Source organism: Schistocerca americana, unplaced genomic scaffold (assembly GCF_021461395.2).
Source record: "Schistocerca americana isolate TAMUIC-IGC-003095 unplaced genomic scaffold, iqSchAmer2.1 HiC_scaffold_67, whole genome shotgun sequence".
Classification (NCBI taxonomy): Eukaryota; Metazoa; Arthropoda; class Insecta; order Orthoptera; family Acrididae; genus Schistocerca; species Schistocerca americana.
In genome coordinates, this window is record NW_025726423.1 from 718,184 (window position 1) to 726,963 (window position 8,780).

Sequence of the window (8,780 nt, forward strand, 5' to 3'; positions counted from 1 at the left end):
TTGTACTTAAGTCGGCATTGTGTCTTTTGTATTTAATTCCGATGCAATTTCTGTGTTTCGTCGTCAATAAGAAGGTCAGTGGGATACAGTAAACCTGAAGTGAAGCATCGGAATCTGTAACTAGTGTCACAGGAATTGTTCAAAACATAGACAGTAAGAAGAGTCAGTCTTTTTGTACTTAAGTCGGCATTGTGCCTTTTGTATTTAATTCCGATGCAATGTCTGTGTTTCATCGTCAATACTAAGGTCAGAGGGATACAGTAAACCTGAAGGGAAGCATCGGATTCTATAACTAGTGTCACAGGAATAAATCAAAACATAGACAGTAAGAAGGGTCAGTCTTCTTGTACTTAAGTCGGCATTGTGCCTTTTGTATTTAATTCCGATGCAATATCTGTGTTTCTTCGTCAATAAGAAGGTCAGAGGCATATAGTAAACCTGAAGTGAAGCATCGGAATCTATAACTAGTGTCACAGAAATGGTTCAAACCATAGACAGTAAGAAGAGCCAGTCTTCTTGTACGTAAGGCGGCATTGTGCCTTTTGTATTTAATTCCGATGCAATTTCTGTGTTTCATCGTCAATAAGAAGGTCCGAGGGATACAGTAAGCCTGATGTGAAGCATCGGAATCTATAACTAGTGTCACAGGAGTGGTTCAAAACATAGACGGTAAGAGGAGTCAGTCTTATTGTACTTAAGTCGGCATTGTGCCTTTTGTATTTAATTCCGATGCAATTTAAGTGTTTCATCGTCAATAAGAAGGTCAGAGGGATACAGTAAACCTGAAGTGAAGCATCGGAATCTATAACTAGTGTCACAGAAATGGTTGAAAACATAGACAGTAAGAAGAGTCAGTTTTCTTGTACTTAAGACGGCATTGTGCCTTTTGTATTTTATTCCGATGCAGTATCTGTGTTTCATAGTCAATAAGAAGGTCACAGGGATACAGTAAACCTGAAGTGAAGCATCGGGATCTATAACTAGTGTCTCAGGAATGGTTCAAAACATAAACAGTAAGAAGAGTCAGTTTTCTTGTACTTAGGTCGGCATTGTGCCTCTTGTATTTTATTCCGATGCAATTTCTGTGGTTCATCGTCAATAAGAAGGTCAGAGGGATACTGTAAACCTAAAGTGAAGCTTCGGAATCTATTACTAGTGTCACAGGAATGGTTCAAAACACAGACAGTAAGAAGAGTCAGTTTTCTTGTCAGAGGGATACAGTAAACCTTTTGTATGTAATTCCGATGCAATTTCGATGTTTCATCGTCAATAAGAAGGTCAGAGGGATACAGTAAACCTGAAGTGATGCTTCGGAATCTATGACTAGTGTCACAGAAAAGGTTCAAAACATAGTTATTAAGAAGACTCTGTTTCCTTGTACATAAGTCGGCATTGTGCCTCTTCTATTCAATTCCGATGCAATTTCTGTGTTTCGTCGTCAGAAACAAGGTCCAAGGGACACAGTAAACCTTAAGTGAAGCATCGGAATCTAAAGCCGGGCTCACAGGAAAGGTTCAAAACATAGACAATAGGAAGAGCCAGTCTTCTTGTACTTGAGTCGGCATTGTGCATTTTGTATTTAATTCCGATGCAATTTCTGTGTTTCATCGTCAGTACGACGGTCAGAGGGATACAGTAAACCTGAAGTGAAGCATCGGACTCAAAAACTAGTGTCACAGGAATGGTTCAAAACATAGACAGTAAGAAGAGTCAGTCTTTTTGTACTTAAGTCGGCATTGTGCCTTTTGTATATAACTCCGATGCAATTTCTGTGTTTCATCGTCAATAAGAAGCTCAGCGGGATACAATAAACCAGAAGTGAAGCATCAGAATCTATTACTAGTGTCACAGGAATGGTTTAAAACATAGACAGTTAGAAGAGTCGGTTTTCTTGTACTTAAGTCGGCATTGTGTCTTTTGTATTTAATTCCGATGCAATTTCTGTGTTTCGTCGTCAATAAGAAGGTCAGTGGGATACAGTAAACCTGAAGTGAAGCATCCGAATCTGTAACCAGTGTCACAGGAATTGTTCAATACATAGACAGTAAGAAGAGTCAGTCTTTTTGTACTTAAGTCGGCATTGTGCCTTTTGTATTTCATTCCGATGCAATTTCTGTGTTTCATCGTCAATAGGAAGGTCCGAGGGATACAGTAAAAATTGAAGTGAAGCATCGGAATCTATAACTAGTGTCACAGGAGTGGTTCAAAACATAGACAGTAACAAGAGTCAGTCTTCTTGTACTTAAGTCGGCATTGTGCCTTTTGTATTTAATTCCGACGCAATTTAAGTGTTTCATCGTCAATAAGAAGGTCAGAGGGATAGTGTAAACCTGAGGTGAAGCACCGGAATCTATAACTAGTGTCACAGGAATGGTTCAAAACATAGACAGTAAGAAGAGTCAGTTTTCTTGTACTTAAGACGGCATTGTGCCTTTTGTATTTAATTCCGATGCAATATCTGTGTTTCATAGTCAATAAGAAGGTCACAGTGATACAGTAAACCTGAAGTGATGCATCGGGATCTATAACTAGTGTCACAATAATGGTTGAGAACATTAACAGTAAGAAGAGTCAGTTTTCTTGTACTTAGGTCGGCATTCTGCCTCCTGTATTTAATTCCGATGCAATTTCTGTGGTTCATTGTCAATAAGTAGGTCAGAGGGATACAGTAAACCTTAAGTGAAGCATCGGAATCTATAACTAGTGTCACAGGAATGGTTCAAAATATAGACAGTAAGAATAGTCAGTTTTCTTGTCAGAGGGATACAGTAAGCCTTTTGTATGTGATTCCGATGCAATTTCTGTGTTTCATCGTCAATAAGAAGGTCAGAGGGATACAGTAAACCTGAAGTGAAGCATCGGAATCTATAACTAGAGTCACAGGAATGGTACAAAACATAGACAGTCAGAAGAGTCAATTTGCTTGTACTTAAGCCGGCATTGTGACTTTTTTATTTAATTCCGATGCAATTTCTGTGTTCGTCGTCAATAAGAATTTCCAAGGGATACAGTAAACCTGAAGTGAAGCATCGGAATCTAAAACCGGTCTCAGAGGAAAGGTTCAAAACATAGACAGTAAGAAGAGCCAGTCTTCTTGTACATGGGTCAGCATTGTGCCTTTTGTATTTAATTCCGATGCAATTTCTGTTTTTCATCGTCAATAAGATGGTCAGCTGGATACAGTAAACCTGAAGTGAAGCATCAGAATCTATAACTAGTGTCACAGGAATGGTTCAAAACATAGACAGGAAGTATTGCCAGTCTTCTTGTACATGAGTCGGCATTGTGCCTCTTCTATTTAATTCCGATGCAATTTCTGTGTATCGTCGTCAATAACAAGGTCCAAGGGATACAGTAAACCTGAAGTGAAGCATCGGATTCTAAAACCGGTCTCACAGGAAAGGTTCAAAACATTGACAGTAAGAAGAGCCATTCTTCTTGTACTTGAGTCGGCATTATGCCTTTTGTATTTAATTCCGATGCAATTTCTGTGTTTCATCGTCAATACGAAGGTCAGAGGGATACAGTAAACCTGAAGTGAAGCATCGGAATCTATAACCAGTGTCACAGGGATTGTTCAAAACATAGACAGTAAGAAGGGTCAGTCTTCCTGTACTTATGTCGGCATTGTGTCTTTTGTATTTAATTCCGATGCAATATCTGTATTTCTTCGTCGATAAGAAGGCCAGAGGGATACAGTAAACTTGAAGTGAAGCATCGGAATCTATAACAAGTGTCACAGAAATGGTTCAAAACATAGACAGTAAGAAGAGCCAGTCTTCTTGTACTTAAGTCGGCATTGTGCCTTTTGTATTTTATTCCGCTGCAATTCCTGTGTTTCATCGTCAATACGAAGGTCAGAGGGATACAGTAAACCTGAAGTGAAGCATCGGAATCTATAACGAGTGTCACAGGGATTGTTCAAAACATAGACAGTAAGAAGGGTCAGTCTTCCTGTACTTAAGTCGGCATTGTGCCTTTTGTATTTAATTAAGATGCAATATCTGTATTTCTTCGTCAATAAGAAGGCCAGAGGGATACAGTAAACCTGAAGTGAAGCATCGGAATCTATAACAAGTGTCACAGAAATGGTTCAAAACATAGACAGTAAGAAGAGCCAGTCTTGTTGTACTTGAGTCGGCATTGTGCCTTTCGTATTTAATTCCGATGCAATATCTGTGTTTCATCGTCAATAAGTTGGTCAGAAGGTTACAGTAAACCTGAAGTGATGCATCGGAATCTATAACTAGTGTCACATGAATGGTTCAAAGCATAGACAGTAAGAAGAGTCAGTCTTCTTCTACTTAAGTCGGCATTGTGCCTTTTGTATTTAATTGCGATGCAATATCTGTGTTTCATCGTCAATAAGAAGGTCAGAGGGTTACAGTAAACCTGAAGTGGAGCATCGAAATCTATAACTAGTGTCACAAGAATGGTTCAAAACATAGACAGCAGGAAGAATCAGTCTTCTTGTACTTGAGTCGGCATTGTGCATTTTGTATTTAATTCCAATGCAATTTCTGTGTTTCATCGTCAGTACGACGGTCAGAGGGATATAGTAAAGCCAAAGTGAAGCATCGGAATCTATAACTAGTGTCACAGGAGTGGTTCAAAACATAGACTGTAGGAAGAGTCAGTTTTCTTGTACTTAAGTCGGCATTGTGCCTTTTGTGTTTAATTCCGATGCAATTTCTGTGTTTCATCAACAATAAGAAGGTCACAATGATACATTAGAACTGAAGTGAAGCATCGTAATTTATTACTAGTGTCACAGGATTGGTTCCAACATAGACAGTAAGAAGAGTCAGTCTTCTTGTACTTAATTCGGCATTGTGCCTTTTGTATTAATTTCCGATGCAATTTCTGTGATTCATCGTCAATAAGAAGGTCAGCTGGATACAGTAAACCTGTAGTGAAGCATCGGAATATATAACTAGTGTCACAGGAATGGTTCAAAACATAGACAGTAGGAAGAGTCAGTTTTCTCTTACTTAAGCCGGCATTGTGCCTTTTGTATTTAATTCCGATGCAATTTCTGTGTTTCATGAATAATAAGAAGGTCACAGGGATACAGTAAACCTGACGTTAAGCATCGGAATCTATAACTAGTGTCACAGGAATTGTTCAAAACATAAACAGTAAGAAGAGTCAGTTTTCTTATACTTAGGTCGGCATTGTGCATTTTGGATTTAATTCCGATGCAATTTCTGTGTTTCATCGTCAATAGGAAGGTCAGAGGGATACAGTAAACCTAATGTGAAGCATCGAAATCTGTAACTAGTGTCACAGGAATGGTTCAAATCTTAGACAGTAAGAAGAGTCAGTTCTCTTGTACTTGAGTCGGCATTGTGCCTTCTGTATATAATTCCGAAGCAATTTCTGTATTTCATCGTCAATAAGAAGATCACAGGCATACAGTTAACCTGAAGTGAAGCATCGGAATCTACAACTAGTGTCACAGAAAAGGATCAAAACATAGACAGTGAGGAGAGCCAGACTTCTTGTACTTGAGTCGACATTGTGCCTTTTCTATTTAATAACGATGCAATATATGTGTTTCATCGTCAATAAGACGATCAGAGGGATACAGTAAACCTGAAGTGAAGCATCGGAATCAATAACTAGTGTCACAGGAACGGTTCAAAACACAGACAGTAGGAAGAGTCAGTCTTCTTGTACTTAAATCGGCATTGTGCCTTTTGTATGTAATTGCGATGCAATTTCTGTGTTTCATCGTTAATAAGAAGGTCAGAGGGATACAGTAAAACTGAAGTGAAGCATCGGAAGCTAAAACTAGTGTCACAGGAATGGTTATAAAAACATAGACAGTAAGAAGAGTCCGTCTTCTTGTACTTAAGTCGGCATTGTGCCTTTTGTATTTAATTCCGATGCAATTTCTGTGTTTCAACGTCAATAATAAGGTCAGCTGGATACAGTAAACCTGAAGTGAAGCATCGGAATCTATAACTAGTGTCACAGGAATGGTTCAAAACATAGACAATAAGAAGAGTCAGCATTCTTGTACTTAAATCGGCAATGTGGTTTTGTATTTAATTAAGATGCAATATCTGTGTTTCATCGTCAACAAGGAGGTCAGAGGGATACAGTAAATCACAAGTGAAGCATCGGAATCTAAAACTAGTGTCACAGGAATGGTTCAAATCGTAGACAGTAGGAAGAGTCAGTCTTCTTGTACTTGAGTCGGCATTGTGCCTTTTGTATTTAATTCCGATGCAATTTCTGTGTCTTATCGTCAATAAGAAGGTCAGAGGGATACAGTAAACCTGAAGTGACGCATCGGAATTTATAACTAGTGTCACAGGAATGGTTCAAACCGTAGACAGTAAGAAGAGTCAGTCTTCTTGTTCTTAAGTCGGCATTGTGCCTTTTGTATATAGTTCCGATGCAATTTCTGTGTTTCATCGTCTATAAGAAGGTCAGAGGGTTACAGTAAACCTGAAGTGAAGCATCGGAATCTATAACTAGTGTCACATGAATGGTTCAAAACATAGGCAGTAGGAAGAGTCAGTCTTCTTGTACTTAAGTCGGCATTGTGCCTTTTGTATTTAATTCCGATGCAATTTCTGTGTTTCATCGTCAATAGGAAGGTCAGAGGGATACAGTAAACCTAATGTGAAGCATCGAAATCTGTAACTAGTGTCACAGGAATGGTTCAAATCTTAGACAGTAGGAAGAGTCAGTCTTCTTGTACTTGAGTCGGCATTGTGCCTTTTGTATTTAATTCCGATGCAATTTCTGTGTCTTATCGTCAATAAGAAGGACAGAGGGATACAGTAAACCTGAAGTGAAGCATCGGAATCTATAACTAGTGTCACAGGAATGGTGCAAAACATAGACAGTAAGAAGTGTCAGTTTTCTTCTACTTAAGTCGGCAGTGTGCCTTTTGTATTCATTTCCGATGCAATTTCTGCGTTTCGTCGTCAATAAGAAGGTACACGGGATACAGTAAACCTGAAGTGATGCATCGGATTCCAAATCCGGTCTCACAGGTAAGGTTCAAAACATAGACAGTAAGAAAAGCCAGTGTTCTTGTACTTGAGTCGGTATTGTGCCTTTTGTATTTAATTCCGATGCAATTTCTGTGTTTCATCGTCAATAAGAAGGTCAGAGGGATACAGTAAACCTTAAGTGAAATATCGGAATCTACGAGGGCAGTTCAATAAGTAATGCAACACATTTTTTTTCTCGACCAATTTTGGTTGAAAAAACCGGAAATTTCTTGTGGAATATTTTCAAACATTCCCGCTTCGTCTCGTATAGTTTCATTGACTTCCGACAGGTGGCAGCGCTGTACGGAGCTGCTAAAATGGCGTCTGTAACGGATGTGCGTTGCAAACAACGGGCAGTGATCGAGTTTCTTTTGGCGGAAAACCAGGGCATCTCAGATATTCATAGGCGCTTGCAGAATGTCTACGGTGTTCTGGCAGTGGACAAAAGCGCGGTGAGTCGTTGGGCAAAGCGTGTGTCATCATCGCCGCAAGGTCAAGCAAGACTGTCTGATCTCCCGCGTGCGGGCCGGCTGTGCCCAGCTGTGACTCCTGCAATGGCGGAGCGTGCGAACACACTCGTTCAAGATGATCGACGGATCACCATCAAACAACTCAGTACTCAACTTGACATCTCTGTTGGCAGTGCTGTCACAATTGTTAACCAGTTGGGATATTCAAAGGTTTGTTCCCGCTCGGTCCCTCGTTGTCTAACCGAACACCATAAAGAGCAAAGGAGAACCATCTGTGCGGAATTGCTTGCTCGTCATGTGGCTGAGGGTGACAATTTCTTGTCAAAGATTGTTACAGGCGATGAAACATGGGTTCATCACTTCGAATCTGAAACAAAACGGCAATCAATGGAGTGGCGCCACACCCACTACCCTAGCAAGAAAAAGTTTAAAGCCATACCCTCAGCCGGTAAAGTCATGGTTACAGTCTTCTGGGACGCTGAAGGGGTTATTCTGTTCGATGTCCTTCCCCAAGGCCAAACGATCAACTCTGAAGTGTATTGTGCTACTCTTCAGAAATTGAAGAAACGACTTCAGCGTGTTCGTAGGCACAAAAATCTGAACGAACTTCTCCTTCTTCATGACAACGCAAGACCTCACACAAATCTTCGCACCCGAGAGGAGCTCACAAAACTTCAGTGGATTGTTCTTCCTCATGCACCCTACAGCCCCGATCTCGCACCGTCGGATATCCATATGTTTGGCCCAATGAAGGACGCAATCCGTGGGAGGCACTACGCGGATGATGAAGAAGTTATTGATGCAGTACGACGTTGGCTCCGACATCGACCAGTGGAATGGTACCGTGCAGTCATACAGGCCCTCATTTCAAGGTGGCGTAAGGCCGTAGCATTGAATGGAGATTACGTTGAAAAATAGTGTTGTGTAGCTAAAAGATTGGGGAATAACCTGGTGTATTTCAATGCTGAATAAAACAACCCCTGTTTCAGAAAAAAAATGTGTTGCATTACTTATCGAACTGCCCTCGTATAACAAGTGTCACAGGAATGGTTCAAAACATAGACTGTAAGAAGAGTCCGTTATCTTGTACTTAAGTTGGCAATGTGCCTTTTGTATTTAATCCCGATGCAGTTTCTATGTTTCATCGTCAATAAGACGGTCAGAGGGATACAGTAAACCTGAAGTGAAGCACCGGAATCTAAAACCGGTCTCACAGGATAGGTTCAAAACATAGACAGTAAGAAGAGCCAGTCTTCTTGTACTTGGGTCGGCATTGTGCCTTTTGTATTTAATTCCGATG